The sequence below is a fragment of the Acomys minous genome (assembly GCF_964271855.1).
Source record: "Acomys minous genome assembly, chromosome: 8".
In the NCBI taxonomy this organism is placed as follows: Eukaryota; Metazoa; Chordata; class Mammalia; order Rodentia; family Muridae; genus Acomys; species Acomys minous.
In genome coordinates, this window is record NC_140489.1 from 98,783,520 (window position 1) to 98,809,267 (window position 25,748).

Below are 25,748 nucleotides of genomic sequence, written 5' to 3' on the forward strand. Positions count from 1 at the left end.
CTGAATTTTGTGCATTAAAGAGAAATGGAAAAAAGAGGAAGAAAGGGAAAAGGGAGTGGGGAGAGAAAGAGACTCAGAAGCTTAAGAGATATTGCATACTATCTTCCTTTTGTATAGCTATAAAAAATTCCTATATGACTTACACAAAGACCAAACTTATATGACTGCAAATTTACCATCTTATCAATTAAGTTTTTACCTTTTTCATTACTAAAATTGGCCAGGGTTCTTTGCAACATACTTTGGGCTACAAATGAAATCCATTCCTTAGACTCAGTGTTGGATCTGATGCAATGACATTCTGTGAGCTGATATCTGCCCTTCTGAAATATAGCACTTGGTGACTATTCTTTCCAGTGCCTCTGCATTGCTCAGAGTGCAGTGGTCTTGTGAGCTAATATGGTTATCATTTAAATACAATTCCATGAAATAAATATGTGGATAATGTGCATAAAAGAATGGAGAAATATTAGTGTCAAGAAGGAAGAGAAATCAATTGCATTAGAGAGTCTATGAAGAGCTAGAAAGCCTGGCATTGTCTCAACCACCAGCATGGGACCACAAAGAGAATACTGAGCTCACCTCCTCAGTCACTAGTGAGCTCAGGGGTCTATGAACACAGTGTGACCCATGAATTCTCTGCCCATCTCTCTGATGTCTCTCCTATAAGCCAAGTACAAGTTCCCTGATTTTACTATCCTTAGTTTTCTTCTTTATAAGTCGGCATGAGTAGAAAAGGAACATGAATGATTTCAAAGTCTTAACAAAACTGAAATCCTAGTGGTCTGTGCTAAAATGACCATTTCTCACTTCATGCTCCGTTGCTGCTTTCTTACCCATTAAGGAAAGCTCTGTATGCTTTTCACTGCACTGAAGAAAACTCTTGCCTTTGTATATCAAAAACCAAATGCAATACTCAGCAAGAACTCTGTGCTAGCCTAACTGAAAATATTAGGTGAAAGCAAGGTCTTTAGGGTAGCTATTGATTTTTCTAAATCTTTCAGAGAGATTTTAAAGTCTGACCGCAATTTTAACAATTTTATTATCTCAATTCCTCTGTGAAATGGGGTGAGCCAGCAGTACAAGTGTAATTATTTATACATTTATTTTTAAAAGATAATTATGATTTATTATAATTATGTATATATATACAAGGTGTGCATGTGTGCATACATGTGTGTGTGTGTGTGTGTGTGTGTGTGTGTGTGTGTGTGTGTAGGTGCCCTTAGTGTCCAAAGAGAATATCAAGTCCCCTGCAACTGAACTGGCTTTACATGCAAGTGTTTGGCTCCCAACATAGTTGCTAAGACTTGAACTTGGGCCCTCTGTTAGAAAGCACTCTGAACTCCCAAATCAGCTCTCCAGACCTAAATTCATTTTTGAAGTGAGAAAAAAACAAAACCTGAAAATCAAAGGCATTAAAGGTATTAGATGAGCACAGTCTCGGGAGTGCTGGTCTTATACTTGATTCCAGAAACACAGTTAGTGTATTAGGGACTTTTTCCTAAGGAGTTTGAAAGTAGCCTCCTCTTACTCCAGGGCTTAACTATCAGGGTCAAAGTGAGGGGAAGAAAAAAAATCACTGCTTCTTAAGCATTCAAAATATATCAGATTCCCCACTCTCCTGGGCCTTGCAGAAGGCAAGTCTGACAAACCTACCCTGTCAAAGTCAAAAGTAGTGAAAAGTCTTTTGAGGGCTTAGTAGAGTCTTATGATGTGATATTCGGGATGGCTCTCAAAGGTTATCTGTGTAGATTTCAGGCCACTGTGTCCTGCATGGTACCCTCTAATTCATTCCTTCTTTGTTGCTGCTTCTACAACAGTATCAGGATCTCACCATCAGCCCCAGAGCTGTATCACAGCGGTATATATAGCTAACCTTCAGTATGATGTGTATTCCTTAAAGGTTGTATTTTTGGCTCTGAAATAAGCAAAGTTGAGTCTGGAAAATATGCCAACAAGTAATTTAATAGCACTTCTGCACATACAAATTGAAAGAATAGTGCTTCATAATTATTCTATTTTCACCTAATTGTTACCTTTAATTTAGCTATTCTATACACAAAGAAAATATAAATCAGACTTATCACCATGCTCTGATCAAAATCTATATACTTTCTTGAATTGGCCCAAATAAATCTGAGCCTACTACTAGGTTTACAAGCAATGTACATATGACCTGATGGTAACTTCTTCCCACCTTCTTCAGACTCATTAGGGAAGGATGAGTAAGAAGAGCCATCTCCCTGCAGATAGATCATGCTACATGTAAATGAGCCAGAAGACCTTGCATGCTCCCCTCGATCTGAAGCTTCTGCATAAATACACGGGACTGTATTCTTCAGCCATAGAGACCCAGTCTTCCTCTTCACCTCCCAGGAATGTCTCCCCTGATCATCTCAGCCCACTCTTTAACATAGCTCATTTTATAGAAGTGGCCTAGTTACAGTTACTATGACTGTGATGAAACACAATAACCCAAAGCAAGTTGGAGAGGAAAGAGCTTATTAGGCTTAGGCTTCTACACCCACTGCTAATCACTGTGGGAAGTCAGGACAGGGACTCAAACAGGGCAGGAACCTGGAGGCAGAGTTGATGCAGATGCCATGGAGGAGTACTGCTTAGTGGCTTGATACTCATGACTTGCATTGTCTTAGGAAACCCAGGACCACGAGCAGGAGGTGGCCCAAGCCACAGTGAGCTGAGCCCTACCACATTAATCACTAATTAAGAAAATGCTCTACATGCTTGCCGACAGCCCAATGTTATGGAGGCATTTTATCAGTGGCTGTTCTCTCTCCCAGTTGACTTTAGACTGTATCAATTTGACATCAAATTAGCCAGTACAATTGACCCCTTGTCAACTTGGACACACAAACACTTCTATTAAGGCATACGTTTCCTTTTTAGGTTCACCCACAAGACCTCAGGTTAAGAAATATCACAAATATAAAACAAATTACAAACTAAAAAGTCCTCAACCTTCACTAATTCTAAAATTTTTAAAAGTTCAGTGTCTTTAAGAACCCAAAGTCTCTTTTAAAATCTAAAAATCTCAAGGTAAATAAATAAAAATGTACACTCTTTTTTTAAAAGTCCAAAACCTTTTAACTACAGACACGTGTGAAGTTGAAAATAAGTTAAATGCCTTCTTATTCCAAGAGGAAAGAACCAGGATACCATCAAAATCTGAGAAGAGCAAAACCAAACTCTGACAGTGCAAATAACTCGATGTCCAGTTAGCTGGAATTTACTCACCATTTTCAAGGCTCCTCCCAGGGGCAGCGGTGTCACTCCTTAGGCCTCACCCTTTGCAGCACAGACAGCTTGTCTTCTAGGCTCCCACGGGCTCCACTCCACGGCTGCTCTTCCTGGTAGTGAGTCCATGGTACCAGCATTTCCAAAGTGCTGGGGTCTCTGCTGCAATGGGGCTGCACTCCTGGGCTCTCTTCATAGGGTCAAGCCTCTAGTTCTCTTCATGGCCCCTTTAGTGCTGTAGCTTCAACTTCCACTGAGGCTGCTCCTTCACCAACAGCCTCCCTTGGCCTCTCACAGTGCCAAAGCTCAGCTGCTTTGCATGACCCCTCATGCCTTCAAAACCAGTACCAGCTGGGTGACCAAGTTCAGCTGCCAGGTGGTAAGGTACCACCTAAGTTGCCCCTGAACACAATCACTGTGTCTGATTCTTAGGAAACACTTCCTAGAAAAATCTCACCTCAATGTAGCCGGTCTCTACTTAGTGATAATTTTGCAGCTCTAGACAGCCAGCATCACTTGTCCCAAGAAAGCAAAGATCTTATTTTAGCAGTGCTGGTCTTTTGTTAATAAAGGTTGGTGCATCGTGCTTGCCTGACCTGAACCACAGAATCTTAATTAAAAATAAAAAACATGCAACAGCCTCAATAGTCTTTAAGTAACTTTCAAACCTCCCTCTAGAATTTCACAAGGCAGCCCTCCATTGCCTGCATTTCTCTCAATACTCTTCATCTTCCAAACTTCAGAGAGCCACTCACCGAGCTTTAAACACTCCGTGGCTTTTCTTGCCCAAAGTTCAAAAGTCTTTTCACATTACTCCCCAAGACAACATGGACAATTCTGCCGCAGCAATACTTCATTATCCTGGTATCACTATCTATCCCAGTTAGACTTACTATTGCTGTGATAAAACACCATGACCAAAAGCAAGTTGGGAAGGAAAGGGTTAATTTCTTTGGTTTATCTTCCACACCACTGTTCCTCATCAATGGAAGGCCAGACAGGAACTCAAATAAGTGAGGAGCCCGGAGGCAGGAGCTGATAAAGAAGCCATGCAGGAGTGCTGCTTATAGCCTTGTTCCTCTAGATTTGCTTAGCCTGCATTCTTTTTTTTTTCTTCACATTTTTTACTTAAATTTTATTCAGATTACATCCCAATTGTTATCCCCTCACTTGTTTTTTCTTCTCATTCTTTATTATATTTAATTAATTTATTCAGATCATAACGCAATTGTTATCCCATCACTTGAATCCCCCCATTTCTCCCTCCCTCCTGCTTTCCCTCTATCCCCTCCCCTAGGTCTAAGACTGAGGGGGACCTTCTCCCCCACTTTATGGTCATAGGCTATCAAGTCTCCTTTTGGTAGCCTGCTTATTCTTTCTTTGAGTGCCCTCAGGGTGCCCAACCCAGAGGAGGTGGTCAAATATGGGCACCAGAGTTCATGTCAGAGTCAGTCCCCACTCTTCACAGAACTGTGGAGAATGTCTTGACCATTGGCAAAATCAGAGTAGGGGTTTGATATTTACTACTTGTATTGTCCTTTGTTAGTGCAATAGTTTGAACAGAACTCCTGGGCCTTGATACACCTGTTACAATGTTCTTCTTGTAGGTTTCTAAGACCCTCTGGATGCTTCTATTTCCCCATATCCTATATTTCTCCTACCTAGAGCCTCAGTAAGATGTCCTCATATTTATCCCATTCTGCTGGCAAGTGGAGACTTTCATGGGACATCCTTTTTGGGCTAGTGCCCAATTATAATTGAGCATATACCATGTGAGTCTTTCTGCTTCTGGGTTAACTCACTCAGTATAATCATTTCTAGTTCCATCCATTGTCCACAAATGTTGGGATTTCCTTGTTTTTAAAAGCTGAGTAGTATTCCATAGTTTAAGTATACCACAGTTTCTTTATCCATTCTTCAACTGAGGGACATTTAGGCTGTTTTCCAGGTTCTGGCTATTATGGATAAGGCTGGTATGAATATGGTTGAGCATGTGTCCTTGTTGTGTGGTGGAGCATCTTCTGGGTACATTCCAAGGAGTGGAATAGCTGAGTCTTGAGGAAGCCCTATTCCCAGTTTTCTAAGAAAGCACCAGATAGATTTCCAAAGTGGTTGTACAAGTTTGAATTCCCATTACCTCAACATAAAACCAGAGTCACTAAATCGGTTAGAAGAAAAAGTGAGGAAGAGCCTAGAACACATTAGCACAGAAGACAACTTCCTGTACAGAACACCAACAGCCCAGACCTTAAGGTCAACAATTAATAAATGGGACCTCATGAGGCTGAGAAGCTTCTGTAAAGCAGAAGATACTGTCAACTGAACAAAGCTACAGCCTACAGACTAGGAAAAGATCTTCACCAACCCTACACCTGACAAAGGTCTACTATCCAAAATATATAAAGAACTCAAGAAATTAAACCAAATAGCCCAATTAAGAGATAGGCCTCAGAAGTAAACAGAGAACTCTCAACAGAGGAATATCAAATGGCTGAGAAACACTTAAAGAAATTCTCAATGTCTTTAGTCATCAGAGAAATGCAAATCAAAACTACTCTGTGATTCCATCTTACACCCATCAGAATGGCTAAGATCAAAAATTCAAGTGACACCACACGCTGGCGAGGACGTGGAGAAAGAGGAATATCCCCTCACTTGTGTCTTCCCATTTCCCCCCTCCCTCTTTCACCCTATTCCTCTCCCTTAGGTCTGTGACAAAAGGGGACCTCCTCCCCAACCATATGATCACAGCCTTTCAGGTCTCATCCCAGCAGCCTGTTTACCCTTCCTCTGAGGTCCTCCAGGCCTCTCCAGCAAGGAGAAGTGGTCAAATAGGGGGCATCAGAGTTCATGTCAGAGGCAGGCCCCTGCTCTCCACACAACTGTGGACAATGTGCTGTCAATTGTCTAGCTCTGAATAGGGGTTCTAGGTTTGCTGCATGCATTGTCCTTGGTTGGTACAGTAGTTTGAGCAGAACCCCCACCCCCTGGGTGCAGAGCCTGCATTCTTCTATAACACAGGATGCCAGCTCAAGGTTGGTGCCAGCCACAATCAATCACTAATTAAGTAAATGCTCTACAGGCTTTCCTGCAGCCCCATCTTATGGAAGCATTTATTCAAATGGGGTCCCCTCCTCTCAGATGACTCTAGGCTGTGTCAAGGTGACTTAAAATTAGCCAGCACGATAAACGACATATAGTCACTTGGTGTTTGTTTTCTTACTTACTGTATACCTCCTGCAACCAGAAAGAAATCTGGTAAAAGAGAGATCTAGGCTGTTCATTCTCCACTCTCAATCTGGGCCTTAAAAACAATCCCCAGCGTAGTGGTTGTTCATTTACTGTCTTTGGAAGGAAGGAGTAAAGGAATGAATAATTCATTCCATGCTCAAATCCCTCTCAAACTTACTTGTCGTCATCTTAACCAAATGCTTTTCATAGTTTTCTGTGAGAGAAGTATTGATAAGAAGCTCAGTTGTTCTCTGTTTTTATACAGTTTTCACTACAACGTGCTTTATTTTCTTTATTTAGCTGATATTTAGCTTTCTGAAGTATTTTCCTACTGCTGGATGCTTGTGCTACAGAAACACACAAGATTCTTTGCTGCAAAGCTCTAGTTGTTGCTTACTGATCCCCTACAAGCTTCTTAATGTTGGCTAAGAAATGTACTTGACTACTAAATACTTTACATTTTAAAATAGCCATGACATTTTCTTATAAATGAATTGTGGTATGTTTATATGTAACATATGAAAAATATGGTATAATGTGTATTGTAACTCATGAAGGCCTAAATAAAAATCCAAGACATCGTTTCATTGGCACTTAGTAAATAAGTTAGAGAGGGGGAAGGAAATGATGTTTATGTACTCAGGTATGAAATTCTCAAATAAATTAAAATTTATCTAAAAATGAGCAAATGACTGAATGAAGAGTTAACAAGTGAGTGAATGAATGTATAAGTGAAAGAACACATATATGAGGGTCCTCATCTAGGAAATACAATTCAATCTGCAACAAAAAGTCAGATATTGAATTTAGTTATTACATTATTTACCTCAAGAATAGCTCAGAACATTAATTTTTCTGTCCTTTCATCTAAAATGTATTTCAAAATTTCACTGTGGTTTTATAGAAATTGGCAGACCACTTCTTTAATTTCTTTCTCCATATAAAAAAATATCCAAAAAGCCAAAAGTAAACCCTGATGTGAAAAAAGTCTTAAAATATTTTGATTTGATTATATTCCCCAATAATTGCTTTAAAAATTATGAAAATAAGCGTGATACTTATTGGCAAAGTATATTTCTGCATGTAAGTGATAGGCCAAATGTTCTTTATTTCAGTTAGTATAAACAGGGTCTTAATAGCTAAATGTCCTTTCACCTCCATTCTCTAACATTCACAATCTTAATAAAACTATTTTATGTGAAGAGAGAAAAAGAAATTATGTTAGTTACTATGCAATTAATAACCCAGTCATAGTCAGTCTAAAAAAGATAAAAACCATAGAAAGAGAAAGGGGTGATATAAAATATATCTTTTACATTTATTTTGTGTATTTTGCCTACATGTATGTCTATGGACCACTTATGTTTCTGGTGTCTGTGGACACACAGAAAAGGGAAGAGCATTAGAATTCCCTAGAACTAGCTACAAATAGTTGTGGGCCACCACAAGGCTCTTGGGAAATGAACCAGTATCCTTAGGGAGAGTTCTTAGAGTGCTTAACTACTCTCTGGAAAATGTATCTTTAAAATCAATGATCCAGTCATTGGAATATACCAAGAATGTACTCAGGATAGAAGGGGGCACTGACATGGAAGTAAACATGTAAAGACATCAGTACATAAATGAACAAAGAATATGGGAATATAATTTGTACCAAATAGAGATAGAATATTTCAACAAACATAAAGATCTTTTCTGTCCTGAGGAATCAAATTAAAATTTGTACTACGATGATATGTACTTTTTAATCCAATATATTTGGGATGCTTTAAATTAGTATACACCGCAATTTCAGTTGGCAAAAAGGAAAACAGGTATATTTATATTAAGGCAAATGGCCATAAATTACTTATAAGTCCTTTAGCAAAGATATCTGTCAACACCCATTTTAAGCACTTTAACTAATCGCCTAGAGTTCACTAAGTTCACCTCTGACCACTTGACTTGACAGCTCTCCCACTGCCGTGTGCTACTGTCTTATTAGGAATTTATATTTTTCTTCTGACTCAGCTCAAGTCTTATCCTGAACCTCCCTGTCTTGTTATGAGCAATGCTCATGATGAGCTGGCCTTGCAGGAGGGGACATCTGACGGTTTGGAGAATGAGGATCTTTGTGTGTATGAAGGGACCAGAGATGCAAAGAAAGGACACAGAGAGTAACACACATTGCTATTGGGAGAAAATGGGTGTGGTTTGACCCAGCAAACGGCAGCTTCATCTTTTTTTTTTAATTTTTTCTCCTTTATTAATTTATTCTTGTTACATCTCAATGGTTATCCCATCCCTTGTATCCTCCTATTCTTCCCTCCCTCCCATTTTCCCCTTATTCCCCTCCCCTATGACTGTTCCTGAGAGAAGCATAGGAGAATGGCAAAGTAGAAGGATCCAGAGGGTCCTAGAAGCCTACAATTAGAACATTATGATAGGCAGATTTGGGCTCAGGGGTCCCGCTCAAACTTAGGCACCAGCCAAGGACAATACAGGCGGTAAACCTTAAACCCCTACCCAGATCTAGCCAATGGGCAGCTTCATCTTAAGAGTCAAACTAGAATTCTCCTGCTGCAAGGCAAGCTAAGGATGTTCACTAATTTCTCTTTGTGACAGGTCATTTTCAAATCATCTAGAGAATGATGTGATGTTAGACCCACTTGCCCAGGACAGTGAGACAGAGACATTGTTTGTGTTAGATAAACACAGCCATAAGGATTTTATCCTGTAAATATTATTTTTTATATTTTTTAATTTTTAGTTTTAATTTTATTGATTTATTCAGATTACATCTCAATTGTTATCCCATCACATGTATCTCCCCACCCTATTCCCCTCTCCTAGGTCTATGACCGAGGGGGGCCTCCTCCCCCACTGTATGGTCATAGGCTATCAAGTCTCATCTTGGTAGCCTGTTTATTCTTTCTTTGAGTGCTACCAGGCTTCCCCACCAAGGGGAGGTGGTCAAATATGGGGCACCAGAGTTCATGTCAAAGTCAGTCCCTGCTCTCCACATAACTGTGGAGAGTGTCCTGTCTATTGGGTAGATCAGAGTAGGGGTTCGATGTTTACTATTGTATTGTCCTTGGTTAGTGCAATAGTTTGAGCAGACCCTTTCGGCCCTGATACACCCATCCTGATGTTCTTCTTGTAGGTTTCTAGGACCCTTTGGGTCCTTCTATTTCCACATAGCCTATATTTCTCTTACCCAGAGTCCCAGTAGGATGTCCTCACATCTATCCCAGTCTCCTGGTAAGTGAAGCAAATGGACAGGACTAGAAATGATCACAATGAGTGAGTTAACCCAGAAGCAGAAAGACTCACCTGTTATATACTCACTTATAATTGGGAACTAGCCCAAAAGGCATGCCCCATGAAAGTCCTCATTCTAATATGATTACATCATCTTTTACTGCCCTTTACTCCCATCAAATCCCTCCATGAAGCCAAACCCCTTGCCTTCCTTCAAATTCATGGGCTCTTTTTCTTTATTTATTGTTACGCTCTGAGTGTCCTGGATGCTAATCTGTGAGTTTAGCAGCATGGAGGAGTCATCGTCCTGATATAGTCCTTAGTAGAACAGTAATATTTAGTTTCCCCCTTGGTCACTGGCTTATCTAGTCTTAGATTCTTGGCAACCTGAGCAGTGTTATAAATGTTCTCTATCACATAGAGTAGACCTTAAATCCAATCAAATACCGTTTGTTAGTTACTCCCACAAGATTTGTGCTATATTACACGAGTGTATCTTGAAAGCAGATCACCATTGTAGACTGAAGTGTTTTCAGCTGTGTTGGTGTTCACCTTTCTCCTTTGCTAAGTGCAGAGTACCTTCCAATACTATGAACACTAGTCAGTAGAGGTGAAGACGCTAGGTAGAGACCAGCTCAACTTATTTATGTTTACTGAGTTGTGTACTGTTGTCTTCCAGCAATAGGGCTGTATTTAGTTTGTTTAAAGAAATCAATAGCTTTGGCAATAATCTGTGTTGTTTGGGGGCTTCCCATGTGGTCCCTTTGGCCAACATAATTAATATGTAACCTATTCTCAGAAATATGGACTTCATTTTGCAATAAAATCATCCAGTTGGGGCTCCGTCTCTTTTATTACTTGTCAATTCCTTTTAGAACATCTATATATATATATATATATATATATATATATATATATATATATGTATAAATTGTTAGCAAGTTTCTACAATATTGCTTCCATATGACTCTTGAAATAGCCCTTAGCTTTATCTGCCCCTTCCTCTATCCCATCCTTCCTTTCCTCCTCTCTTCCCTTCATCTCCTTGTTTGATGCTCCCATTCTGGTCCCTCTAGCCATCTATAACTATCTATTCTGTCTACCCTTCCTAGACGGTTCCTTCCTTCCCCACTAGTCTCTTGTTCTCTACTTAAATTCTGTGATTATAAGGATTGTAGCTGTCTTATAGAAGAATTAACAGCTAAAGTCAACATATAAGCAAATATATATACATTTGTCTTTTGGGGTCTGGGTTGCTGAACATTTTCTTTCTTTCTTTCTTTCTTTCTTTCTTTCTTTCTTTCTTTCTTTGTTCTGATCTTTAACTTCTGAGTCACCTCTTAAGTGCAGAGATTGCAAATGTGCACCATTATACTCAATTTATGTGTCCTGGAGATCAAACCCAGGACTTCCTGTATGCTAGGCAAGCACTTAACCAACTGAACTCCACCACCAGTTCCCCAGTTGTTACTCTCGTCCTATTCCTGAACAGCAAGACGTGGGGCATAAGAAAGATGTAGGACGGCATGCTGGTAGACTGTATATATCAGTTGTGGCCCCAGGGAACATCAGGTTTCAAACTGCCCTAGGTGTTAGTTTATGGTGGCTACATTCTTTATACTTATCTTTAGGCCCTTTGTTATCTCACTGTATTTCCTGAGGAGTAGGAGCAGGTGGAAATATAACCTAGTTCCCCAAGTGACTTGCTCAGGGCCACTGAACACTTTTTAAAGGGGTTTTTAGAGCTTTTGTTTAGTTTTGTTTTCCAGTTTTCTCAAGGAAAGATCAAAACTTTTCTATCCCATTTTCCTTTAGATTCAGGGAAGTATCTCTTACATTTCAGAATTTAATTACATTTGTGCAGGTTGTCACTAGATTATTTGGCTAATGATGTCATCATCTTCAGAGAGGACAGATGGCCTTAAAGAGATCTCTGTATAGAGCTGCAAACCTTACAAGACCTTTTAAGCAAAACCAAACCCAAAAAAACTAAAGCAAAAATGTGGCATATCTCTGGAGAAACTTGTGAAACGAACCATGTATTAAGTTTTAGTTTCTAAAGTGATATCACCCACAAAATGGAACTCAGGCACCCTGGCAGATCCACAGAAAAGAAAAACCCTCAAGGTAATTAATAAGGAAATGAAATAGAGCCATTAAGGGGAAACATCATCTTTTCTAAAGTAGAGCCAAACTAACCATGGGTCCAAGCGCTGTGCTCATCAGTTAGCAAGTACAGCAAAAGAAGGAATGGTCTAAGAGCCAAGAGGATCTTGTGTGTGTGTGTGTGTGTGTGTGTGTGTGTGTGTGTGTGTGTGTTATATTTTTACATATAAATTCATATTATTACATATAAATTAAATGAACTACACATAACAAGAAGAACTACAAAAAATCAGGAATAATATAAATGTTACATTAATAATGTTTTAGCTATTTGTATTTGACAGTCTTGAAGAAAACATCTTTCCTATCTTGGTGAGTTTAAAATTCTGAATGTAAATCAATATCTACCATAACTCATCTCTATCAACTTAAAACATCTATCTAGACCTAAAAACATCTTAACCTCTAAACAACTAAGCTCAATTGTAAGACTAAATTATCTGGTCTTCAAGCCCATCAGAGACATGAGAAGGAATAAAACTTATTTACCTGAGTAAGCCAGAAGTGCAGGTTAGCAGCTTCCAAGACAAAAAAAAAATGACAAAGACAGTTTGCTGCCTCCTGAACAGTCATGCAAAAACTCTCTATAACATTGGAACATTTTCTATTCTGAGAAAAGATGGGCAGCCTCAAGAGAATGTTATCCCCAAGTGATGAGGCTTCTAGGGGAATATTGTCTTTGCTTACTACTTTTATGACTATCACACTTATGTACAGAAAAACATACACAAAGCCTGAGAAAGGATGGCTTGACCCTTGTGCATAAGTTCAAGTGTCTCCATGCGTGTCTCAGCTGCCTGAGTCATCTTGAAACACAGATGCTCAAGTGAGCTGCAGAATAGTTCCTTTTTGTTCGATCATCTCCATTACAAAGAGAATGAAGTTTTAATTTGAGAATCAGATTTCATCTTTTAACCATAAAACTTGACATTCTGAAAAATGATTTAAGTATTTAAATTTTTTCTTTCCATTAGTCAAATGGCTATTATTGACAACATGACAATAGAAGAGTAATCAGAGGTCAAAGATCACTGAACCTTGACATAGAAACTCTTCAAGTGCGTGTGTGTGTGTGTGTGTGTGTGTGTGTGTGTGTGTGTGTATAAAAGAGGTTTTGATGATAATTTACTGAGTAATCTATACTTTCAGCTAAGTGGTTGAAGTGTGCAAAATTTTCTGTGTCTCTCTGTAACATCTTGGTACCATGCCATTAAGAATCTGTCATTAAGCACATGCTGATATGCAGGAAAAGTATAGTCATTGGGTGCACTAAAAAGATATATTTAAAATAAAGACATTAGTTAAGTGAACAATATTTCAGGTAGTTTTAGGTGAACAAAGTCTTGAGAAAAGGAATCCTGTGAATCTTAATGAATCATAGTTAGAGGTGTCATGTGGCAAGAACCTAGTCATAGGCATTCAAATGGACAACTGAGGAAGAGGCAGACGAGGGGGAATAGTAATCCCAGCATGGAGAAACAGCTCACCTCAAGGGCCAGAGGACAAAGAAAAAGTTCAGCTTCACCGGGGAGCTTCAGGGATGCTGTGCTTCCGGCCCCAAAGGAAACGTTGGATTCTTTCACCATCTCTCCCTCACATTTCTCCATCATATGCATATTTGAATTGGCTTGATCCATTCCTCAAGGATTCAAGTTCCAACTTCTAAAACTTTATGTTCAGATCAAACTCATTATTTTTAAACTCTAAAATACCCTCTCTTATTATTCCTTTTTAAATTTGTTTTATAATTTCCCTAACAGAGCCCAATTCTCCTATCTTAGCATAACTCCAGATCAACCACCTAGGATTATCCCATGGAGTTATCTACATGAAGTAATTACTTTTTCTCCTCCGCAACCATTTCATATTCCAAGATAAGTCTTTAGACTTTAAGACACGTACTAACTGTTCAGTTTGCAGATTTTCTTGCAAGTTGAAAGTGAAGAGTCAGCACTTTACTTCACTGACTATAAAGGGAACTTTGAAAACCCATTCCACCTATGCTTCCTTGGGTTCTTACAGAATCGTGATTAATTCCTTAAGATGTCAAAAATGGCAATTAACTCTATGCCTTTTGTTGAAGATTAGGTACCTTTGTTCTGGCATTTGAATAATAGTTTTATGATAATGTACACTTGTGGTGAGCAGAAGTCATATTGAATCCTTTCCTCCTGAGCTCAGACCTAGAAAGCTGTCCTGCATGTCAAAACAAAGGCGAAGAGTTGGAGAAGTGGGACCAGAGAGAAGGCATTTTATTTCAAATCCTTCTGAAAGCAAGAATGAAATATCAGAACAGAATTGCTGAGAATACATTTTTTTTATCAGTAGTGTGTAAGTGTTTTCTACACTGACACTTAGAATAGTATATGCGGGTATATCTTATTTCATATAACAGATATATTCTGAAAGAGACGGATAGGCATTACTGAGAAATAACTTATGTATTTGCTGAGGAGGCGTCCCATAAAAAGAAACATCCCGAGGCTCAACTCCACAAGTGCAAGTATATTCTTATGAAAATAAATCTCAAATATTATTTAATTTATAAATTGATATTTATAGACCTGTTTGTTTAAACTAGGCCCAGTCAATATGGAACATATTGTCCGAGACAAATATGTTTGGTATAGGAACAATACCTAGCTTTTTATTTTATTTTAAATTTTGTATCTTATGTGTCATGCATACAGCAGTTCTGTCTGCAGTGTACTCCTTGTCTGTCTGGTGCCTGCAGAAGCTAGAAGAGGGCATCATATTCCCTAGATCTGCAGTTACACAGTCGCAGGGGTTTGTAAGCAGCCTTGTGGGTGCTTGAAATTAAACCTAGATCCTCTGGAAAAGCAATCGGTGCTCTTAATCTCTGAGCTGCCTCTCCAGCCTTATTACCTATAGATTTCAAGAAAAAGAAAAAAAAAATTTACTAAAGAATGGAGGAAAGTTGAAATGAAGCACAAAAAGTGGCGTGAGGAGGAGAATAAGAGGAAATGTCGGGAGGTGGCTGGGACCGGTCCATCCACCTCCTGTATTTTAAAGTGGCTGCTGCTGCGGCTCTGAGGTCTAAGAACACCTGTATCTCTAGTCTGTTGTCGTCAATTCTTTCCCCATGCTGTCAACTTTGCAATGGAGCAAGTTCGTATTAAAAGTATCGAGCATGAATTTAGTGCTCAGCTTCCCACATAGGCCTTTTGGACTAGGCCAAGGTGACAGGAGGGAGACATGGCCACAACGGTGGGAAGAAGCCCCAGTTAGGAGACTGTAAAACCTGTCTGCCTATTTTCGCATCCATTTTGTCAGTCAGATGGTTTAGTTTTACAATTAAGCCTAGTTGTTTAGGGGTTAAGGTGTTTTTTAGGTCTAGATAGATGTTTTAAGTTGATAATGATGAGATATAATAGATACTGACTTATATTCTCACGTATTCTGGTGCCTCACGTTTGACCATGTGCCCTGGAGGGGGAGACCTGGTGGCACTCAGAGGAAGGACAGCAGGTTACCAAGAAGAGACTTGATACCCTATGAGCATATACAGGGGGAGGTAATCCCCCTCAGGAACAGTCATAGGGGAGAGGAATAAGGGGAAAATGGGAGGGAGGGAGGAATGGGAGGATACAAGGGATGGGATAACCATTGAGATGTAACAAGAATAAATTAATAAAGGAGAAAAAAAATAAAACACAATTACTGATATAAAAAAAAAACAAAAATAAACCCATGTAATAAATGTTAAAAAAAATTTTAGACTCACTAAGATAGCAAACATGTTTTCTTCAAGGCTGCCAAGTACAAACAGCCAACACACTAAGAATGTAACATTTATATAATTCCTGATGTTTCATGGTTCTTTCTGCTACAGGTAGTTTATTGTACATAAGTCTAATAATGTAAAGTATATGTAAGAAATTATTTAATTAATAAAAAGCCCTGTCTGCAGGGTGCAGAGCCCAGGGTTTCCCTACTTTCCCTTTCTTGTCTTCATGCAGGGAGGCCAAACCATTGGTGGTAACATGAACTAAGCATCTATGAACATCATCCTTGATTAGGAGGCCTTTGTCCAGCCCCGTCATCCAACTCCCACACTTTTAAGTAATCATCTCATTGTCCTAAATAGATTATAAAGCCTCACATAGAAAGATTCAGACATAGCTACAATTTTCAGAGCCCAAATTATGTACCAGGAGCACAATTATTGCTTTAAACAATACATTAGCTCATTTGATGTTTTCGGGCATCGAAAATATACTTTTTTTTTTTTTTGCATTTTCAGAGGAATCATTAGGACATATTTTCACATTTAGATGACAAAACATATTTAAAATGTGTTTGTCAAATCCTTGATTTTCCTAAGCTCAGAACAAGATGAAAAATAAGTGAATAGGTGAATGAGTGGATGGCAAACTCATCAGCTATTTTCCAAGAAAGCACTCCAAAACAGGATTTTAAATTACTATATTGAATTTCAAGGGAAATATATGCCTATGATGTGGTTTCATTGAGAAAACACTGTCATCCTGTTCAACTCTCTTTCCATGATTCTAAAAAAGAATCCTGGCATTTTATAGATGCCGTGACAGGATGCACAGGAACCCTCTCACAATCTTAACTTTTGTTTTGTTTATGCCTTCCTTCCTTCCTTCAGCCAGCAGCATTGACTTGAGCTACCCACTTCTCTGTGCTTGTGCATTTAGCCTTGATGCATCTTAAACTTAATGATAATTTCAAAGAGAAAATGCCTTATTTGTGCAGGTGTTGACTTTTCACATTATGTTCCAGTAAGTTGTTTTCTACTCAGGGAACTGTATCTATCTGTCTGTCTATCTATCTATCTATCTATCTATCTATCTATCTATCTATTATCAACCTATCTCTGCCTCTCTCTCCTTATGAACAAATATGCAAGATGACAGGATATTCCTCATTCTTTTCATTCTTCCTAATGCCTTACAGTAGCATGAGTGCACCGATTCAGCAGACTTCAAGGGGCAGTAGTCTTGTGGCTCAGACATCACTTTTTAAGTTCTTTACAGCTAGCTCAGAACTGAGTAAAGCATAGTCATGGAGTGCTGGCTATTCAATAGCTAAAGTTAGAGTGTGCTGCTTAGTAGTCAGAATCTACAGCAGCAGCTCTCAACCTGTAGGTCATGATGCCTTTGGAAGTCAAATGGATCCTTCAAAGAGCTCACATATCAGATACTCTTAATATCATATATTTACATTATGATTCATGATAGTAGCAAAATTACAGTTATGAAGTAGCAAGGAAAATGATTTTATGAGGAACTGAGGAACTGTATTAAAGGATCACAGCATTAGGATGGTTGAAAACCACTGCTCTATGGCATAACAACTAGAGAACCACAGTTGGGAATTTTTCAGTGAGGATGTTCATCTGATCCTTTATCACGCGTCTGACAATTCCAGAGGTCTGATCATGTTCCTGACCACTTGCTGTGTCAAATGCTGCTGTTGGGAAGAATGACGTTGAGTAGAGTCTCTAAAGCTACGGTCTACATGGAAGAACCTCCTTTTCATCTATATAGAGCTTTAGACTCTATTCCACAAGTAAAGAAACTTTCATGCCATGATAGAAGGCTAGTTAAACAGCCTTTTCCTATGGTCCTGAAATAGAATAGTTAACTCTTATGTGCAAGATCTCTTACAGAAAGAATTTTAACTTGTCGCTAGACAGGACTCCTAGTGGAGGAAGGGGAAACCAACTCGTGAACAAAAAGCTTCAATTCAAAATTTGCCTTGTCTAAAAGATGTGTGGGGATAAAGATAGAACAAAGAAGGAAGAGATTGAGGGAATGAATGTCCAACCAATGCCTGGCCCAATCCAAGAACCACCCCTTGCAAGAGCACCAATTATTAATGACAATCTGCAATGCTTGCAGACATGAGCTTATCAGAGTTGTCTTCTGAGAAGCTTCACTCAGCAGTAGTTCAAAACAGATGCTGAGACTCATAGTGAAGCATTGGGCAAAGCATAGGGAGTCTAATGGAAACGTGGAGGAAAGGATAAAAGGACCTAGAGATGACAAAAGCTCCACAAGGAGACCAACAGAGACAGCTAACAAGGACCCAGAGGGGCCTTTGGAGTTTGAAGCATCAAACAAGGACAAGGCATGGACTGGACCTAGGTCCTCTACATGGATGTAGCACATGGGCAGCTCAGGCTTCATGTGGGTATACCAGTAAGGGCAGTGGGGGCTGTCTCTAACATGGACTCTGTTGCCTGATTTTCAATCACTGCTCCTTGATGGGACTGTCTTGCCCGGCCATAAGGGAAGAGGACGAATTCAGTCCTAATGAGACTTGATGAGCTTGGGTGGGTGGATAGAGGGGCTCCCCTTCTCTGAAGAACAGGAGAGGGAGAGGAAGAAGGGAAGGTGGAACTGGGAGGACAAGAAGGAGGAAGCTATGACCAGGATGTAAAATGAAGAAAGAAAGAAAGAAAGAAAGAAAGAAAGAAAGAAAGAAAGAAAGCTAAAAGGTATAAAAAAAAATAGGAATTTCACCTTGTGAGCATCAATGCTAACTGTTTTCTAATAAAAAGTGTCTCTCATATGTAATCACATGCACAATTTTTTTGTTCTGTGCAAATCACGGACTACTGGTTATACCCACCCACAATAATTGATTGAATTAACTGAAACACTTTATCACCTAGTGCTGGCTAGAATTAATGATGATAATGTAGGCAGACACTGGCAACAGTGTTTCCCTTTGTTTTGTTTTGTTTCTTTCGACCAAGCCAGGACCCATCCTGAGTGTCTGACAGCAAGAGCATACACGCTTTCAAGACTCCACAGTGAAGCCAGGACACGAGTCCAGCAAATACTTAGTGCTAATGGGCTTTGCAAGACTTAATTAACTCCTGCAGGAGGGGTTCTTTGTGATGTTCAGATTGTGTATAATCTCAAAGGTCAAAGATTATGAAGATGGAAAGGAGTAATAACTTACAATACATGTCTTGACTGGATCAGAAGGACACTAGCAATACTCTAAGTCTCGGTTGTTTCATTATTAAAATGCTAGAATTAACTGACAGTCGTTGCAAGGTTTAATTCAAGGAATGTATTATGAGTGAGTGGTGGGGATGTTTTATGTTTCTTTGTTTGTTGTTTGCATTTGGTTTTGAAGACTGTGGAGGTCAGTGTGGATAAATCTGTAGGACAAGGGACCTTTTAACTTTTCCCTACTATTCTACAGACTGGCCAGGAGACCCCACTAACAAAACAACAACGATGTCTACCCTAAAGTCTCAACAGCATGTCTTAAAGACTCCTTGTCTTACTTTTACTTTGAAACTTCTTACTGATGACTCTGAGGTTTCTGGTCAGACTAAAGTATTGTTATCAAGAGTATTTAAATGTACAATACGTTGAGATGTTTTTCATGGTTCATTGGTCTTTTGCAAGTAAAGAAATAAATTTTATTTAAGAAAATTAAATACCTACTTATTCCAAACTCTAGGAAAGGGACAACAAAGAAGACAGAGTGTTTCATATAGACCTTGTTCCTTAAAAATACTAAGACAAATGAACAGGAAAAGAGATGCATGAAGGACAAACTACAATTATGCAGATTCTTCAACTGGAAACTGATGGAAAGGCGTGATGTAGTCAGTAGATTTGAAACTACAGAAGTCACAATGAAACTATATTCCATTCCTGAAATGAGAAGGCTCACCTGCCACCCTGGGAACTCTAACCGCACATTCTTAGCTGGAGCAGAGAGAGAAGATGGGAAAAGCAAACAGCAAGCATTCACAAGGGTACCCTACATGCATTCTTGAGGCTCCATTGAGTCACTTGAATACTCAAAAGTTTTTAAGTTAAAGTTTAAAAGTACATTTCATCTAGATGTCCAATTCTGGCTCTGTGAAGAGAGTTAATATGGCGCAGAGCCCAGTCAGGAAGTAGGGTAGAGAGGAAGAAATACAGGACTATGTGAAGGTGACCCAGGAGGCAGGATTAAAAACACACAATAAAGATCTTTAGGGTAAAGAGTTAATGATATTTCCTAAAAGACTAGAAAATGTAGCAGCTGTAGCCAGCAGTGATTAGTCTAGACTGCTGATTTACTGTTTCCTCTAGGTGGTTGAGATCATCACTAACTGCCTGGCATAGGAGAAGAGCAGAGAAACTTCATGGGACCTCAGGTAATTTCTGATTAAGGGACGTCCTTGTCTATGTTCTTTTACATCTGTGCTTTAAAGAATTCAGTCAAATGTGACTTCCAGCACCATTTCAGCCTACTAGCTCCTGGATATCCAAAGCCCTAAGGCACCACGAATATCACATCCATGGACTTCCTTAGTTAGATCTTATATTCACCAGCTATCTTTAACAATAACTGTGCAGTTTATGATGTTCATAATGACATTTAAATGGTTAGGACCAATCATTCCTTTTGAACGGCGCTTGGAATTTTTCAATAATCCTAAAGTAATTTGTCAAAGCATTTGAGAACACACACATACACAAACACACACACACACACACACACACACACACACAGAGAGAGAGAGAGAGAGAGAGAGAGAGAGAGAGAGAGAGAGAGAGAGAGAGAGAGATGCTAATCTTCATTTAAATTCACAATGACTCCCTTCCCTCTGGGATGAAGAGAAAATGAGCCTGGCTATTTATGGTGTCCAGCAATAAGGGATTGATTGAGAAGTAGCTCCCTATGCCTCAGTATTTCTCCAAGGTTAGGGGTCATCTTCCCCACTTTTGTGGGGTTTCAAAAATATTCACATCTCATTGGTCATTACTGGTACCATGATTATATTAGACTTGAAAGTTGTACCACTCTGATCTTTCTTCTGGCAAGTGGGATTTGCTTTGTATTTTAAAAGCAGAGTGTGTGTTTATAAAATGTGGTAAAATAACTGCTGTGACTGGTGCTTGCGAGAGTCTTTTATCTCAAATCCCCTTCAAACCCTGGTTCACCACAAACTGCACATCCTGGGAGGACACATTCACAGAGGCGCATGCTCTGTGGAGGTGACAACACCCCAAACAGCATTTGCATCTGCTGTAAGGCTCACAATATAATGGATTTCTAACTAATTAGCATGATTTCCCAGACTGAATTATCCCACATGTAGGAGTAGCTGGATATAAAAATAAATTTGATTATAATGTGCATAAATTGCTCATTTCTCACAGAATTATGGCTTTTTCTTAAGTGAATGCCCAACTTCCCCAAATTGTCAATGAAAATGTGTTTCCAAATGGCTGCTCTTTTTGGGGCTGCTCTGCTTTCCGGGAGTTTGGCCACTAGCGGCAGCTGCTTTGTTAGAACATGACAACCGCAGCACATCAGGCAATGAGTGTGACCTACATTCCGGGTGTTTATGAGTTCTGCAGAAATTGGGTAATTTCCCTCACTGTTTTGTTCTGCTGATGTGAGGGGTCTCGGGCATCATTTTTGGTAATAAGTCCCTGGATGCTCAGAGGAAAGCACGATGCCCACAGAAGAACAGGATAAAAAGGTGGAAATCCACTCTGGCACATTTCCTCCAGTCCATGCCAGGAGTTGTTAGAATGGGATAAAATAAATCAATGACAACCATGCCCCTTTATTCTGTGGAGCTATGATTATCATGACTTATCCAGAGGACAATTATGGAATAAAACAAGCCAGAGGACATCCGAATGCAAATGGCAACTGACCAGCACTGTGGTCTGTGATTCCAAGGAAGAAAGATTAATAGAAAATCTACAACAGGTGATAGGTAAAGTATGGACAGGTTGCTTATAGAAGAGATACTACATGTTTGTGTGATAGAGGCAAAAGCATACCATTCATTCATACACAAACTCATTTATTTTCTATGTACATTTATGACATGTGAGCAGCAAGGATTCTGTAAGTCATGTGTCATCTTTATGATCTTATATGTAGACTTCTAAGAAATATGTGACACAAAAGACACACAGTGATCCTTTGTCAAGTAGACTTGGTAACCATTAAATAAGAAAATTACTATTCAGCTATTAAAAACAAGGAATTCCCGAAATTTGTGGATAAATGGATTGAGCTAGAAATGATCATAATGAGTGAGTTAACCCAGAAGCAGAAAGACTCAAATGGTATATACTCACTTATATCTGCATATTAGCCCAAGGGGCATGTCCCACGAAAGCCTTCACTTACCAGGAAACTGAGACAGAGGGGAGGACATTCTATTGGGACTCTAGATGAGAGAAGCATGGGAGAATGGCAAAGTAGAAGGATCCAGAGGGTCCTAGAAGCCTACAAGTAGAACATTATGATAGGCAGATTTGGGCCCAGGGGTCCTGCTCAAACTACGGCACCAGCCAAGGACAATACAGGCCATAAAACTTTAAACCCCTACCCAGATCTAGCCAATGGACAGAACATTCTTCACAGTAGAGTGGAGAGTGGGATATGACTTTCTCATATACTCTGGTGCCTCACATTTGACCATGTCCCCTGGAGGGGGAGACCTGGTGGCACTCAGAGGAAGGACAGCAGGTTACCAAGAAGAGACTTGATATCCTATGAGCATATGCAGGGGGAGGTAATCCCCCTCAGGAACAGTCATAGGGGAGGGGAATAAGGAGAAAATGGGAGGGAGGGAAGAATGGGAGGATACAAGGGATGGGATAACCATTGAGATGTAACAAGAATAAATTAATAAAAAAAGGAAAAAAATTAAAATAAAAAAAGAAAATTAAACATCATTATTTTTAGATTTTTTTTTTAGTATTTAGTGCTTCCCAGATTTTTAAAATGAAAGACATCTTGTTTGAAATTTCAACCTAAGCTGTGGAGTCGGTTAGCAAACCAATAGCCAACATTAAATTAAATGGAGAGATACTCAAGGAAATCCCTCTAAAATCAGGGACCAGACAAGGCTGCCCACTTTCCCCATACCTCTTTAATATAGTTCTTGAAGTTCTAGCCAGAGCAATAAGACATCAAAAGGAGATCAAGGGGATCCAAATGGGAAAGGAAGAAGTAAAATTATCCCTATTTGCAGATGATATGATAGTGTATATAAGTGACCCCCAAAATTCCACCAGAGAACTCCTACAGCTGATAAACACCTTCAGCAAATTGGCAGGATACAAAATAAACTCAAAAAAGTCAGTAGCTTTCCTATATACAAATGACAAACAGGCAGAGGAAGAAATTAGAAAAATTACTCCCTTCACGATAGCCACAAGCAATATAAAATATCTAGGAATAACCCTAACCAAGCAAGTGAAGGATTTATTTGAAAAAAACTTTAAACCTCTGAAGAAAGAGATTGAAAATGACATCAGAAGATGGCGGGATCTACCATGTTCGTGGATTGGAAGAATCAACATAGTAAAAATGGCCATCTTACCAAAAGCAATTTACAGATTCAATGCAATCCCTATCAGAATACCTACTAAATATTTTGTAGATATTGAAAGAACAATTCTCAACTTCATATGGAGAAACAAAAAGCCCAGAATAGCAAAAACAATCCTTTACAATAAAAGATCCGCTGGAGGAATCTCCATACCTGATCTCAAGCTGTACTATAGAGCAACAGTAATTAAAACAGCATGGTACTGGCACAGCAATAGGCTAGTGGATCAATGGAATCGAACTGAAGACCCAGAGATGAATCCACACACATTTGCTCACCTGATTTTCGACAAAGAAGCCAAATCCATTCAATGGAAAAACGACAGCATCTTCAACAAATGGTGCTGGTCTAACTGGATGTCTACATGTAGAAAAATGCAATTAGACCCCTATTTGTCACCATGCACAAAACTCAAGTCCAAGTGGATTAAAGACCTCAACTTAAAACCACAGACATTAACCCAGTTAGAGGAAAAAGTGGGGAAGAGTCTGGAACTCATAGGCACAGGAGACAACTTCCTGAACAGAACACCAACAGCCCAGGCCTTAACATCAACAATTAATAAATGGGACCTCATGAGGCTGAGAAGCTTCTGTAAGGCTGGTGACACTGTCAAGAGAACAAAGCGACAGCCTACAGACTGGGAAAAGATCATCACCGACTCTTCATCTGACAAAGGTCTAATATCCAAAATATATAAAGAACTTAAGAAATTAAACACCACCAAACCAAATAACCCAATAGAGAAATGGAGCGCAGAGCTAAACAGAGAATTCTCAACAGAGGAATTTCAAATGGCTGAGAAACACTTAAAGAAATGCTCGACCTCCTTAGTCATCAGAGAAATGCAAATCAAAACGACACTGAGATTCCATCTTACACCCATCAGAATGGCTAAGATCAATAACTCAACTGACACCTCATGCTGGCGAGGGTGTGGAGAAAGAGGAACACTCCTGCATTGCTGGTGGGAATGCAAACTAGTACAACCACTTTGGAAAGCTATCTGGTGCTTTCTCAGAAAAATGGGAATAGGGTTCCCTCAAGACCCAGCTATTCCACTCCTTGGAATATACCCAGAGGATGTACTACCACACAACAGGGACATATGCTCAACCATGTTCATAGCTGCCTTATTCATAATAGCCAGAACTTGGAAACAACCTACGTGTCCCTCAACAGAAGAATGGATAAAGAAACTGTGGTACATTTACACTATGGAATACTACTCAGCTATTAAAAACAAGGAATTTCCAAAATTTGTGGACAAATGGATTGATCTAGAAATTGTCATAATGAGTGAGTTCACACAGAAGCAAAAAGAGCTAAATGGTATATACTCACTTATATCGAGACACTAGCCCAAGGTGTACGTCCCCATGAAAAACTGTACCTACCAGAATAATGGGTAAGAGGGGAGGACATCCTATTGAATCTTTAGGTGTGAGAAGCCTGGGAGAAAGAGGAAATGGAAGGATCCAGTGGGTCCTGGAAAACTACAGGCGAGTCTGGGCCCTGGGGTCCTCCGCAAACTGTGGCAACAGCCAAGGAAAAAATAGGCAGTAAAAACCTTGAACCCCTACCCGGACTAGCCGATGGACATTCTCCACTGTTGAGTGGAGAAGAAGATCTAACTCTCACACAAACTCTGGTGCCCCATATTTGATCATGTCCCTTGGATGGAGATGCCTGGTGGCACTCAGAGGAAAGATAATAGGTCACCAAGGAGAGACTTGATACCGTATGAGCATATTCAGGGGGAGGAGATCCCCCTCAGACACAGACATAGGGGAGGGGAGTAGGGGGGGGAAGTGGGAGGAAGGGAGGGATGGGAGGATACATGGGATGGGCTAACAACTGAGATGTAATATGTATAATTTAATAAAAATGTATTAAAAAAAAAAAAAAATTTCAACCTAATACGTCATCTGATTTTTTTTTTAAATTTACACATAGATCCTTTTAAGGAAAAGGTTACATAAGAGAAAACAGTAGTAAGTGGTTTATGATAAAATGGAAGTGCGATGTCCTTTATTGTCAAACCCTAATCACCACAACATGGTAAGTTGTGCTGCTGTAACTTACTAACTGCAGACTGCAGCCTCTGCATCACAGAGGCACCTGGCAAGCACTCTCTCTATTTCTATACATAATTTTCTAAATTATCTATTGCTGTTCCTGTTCTTAGGAGGAAACCCTAAGATTCCCAGTACTGAAGACTTGGGAGAGGGTTACGTGATTTCTCGTTGTTAGCCACCTCTACAAGGTACAAGGCATAAATCACATATGTCATCATTATCCAGCTTGTTGTATGAATTACCAGGGATGGAACTTCTAAAACAGCTCTTCTCAAACTGTGGGTCGTGACCCCTTTGGGAGGGTCAAATGATCCTTTCACAGAGGTCACCTAAAGCCACCAGAAAACAGAAACGTAGTTGATAGGCAGCACAGTCTCCTTGTTGGTCCCATAATATGGGGAGTG

General features: G+C 39.5%; 1 long non-coding RNA gene across 1 annotated transcript in view; it reads left to right on the forward strand.

The window, feature by feature from the left end:
* LOC311602888 overlaps positions 1-25,523 on the forward strand; it is a 71,451-nt gene extending 45,928 nt beyond the window's left edge. The window contains exons 2-3 of the long non-coding RNA XR_014780886.1: positions 19,992-20,056; positions 25,455-25,523. This is a non-coding gene — a long non-coding RNA (uncharacterized lncRNA). The remainder of the gene's footprint in view (positions 1-19,991; positions 20,057-25,454) is intronic.
* The last annotated feature ends 225 nt before the right edge of the window (positions 25,524-25,748 follow it).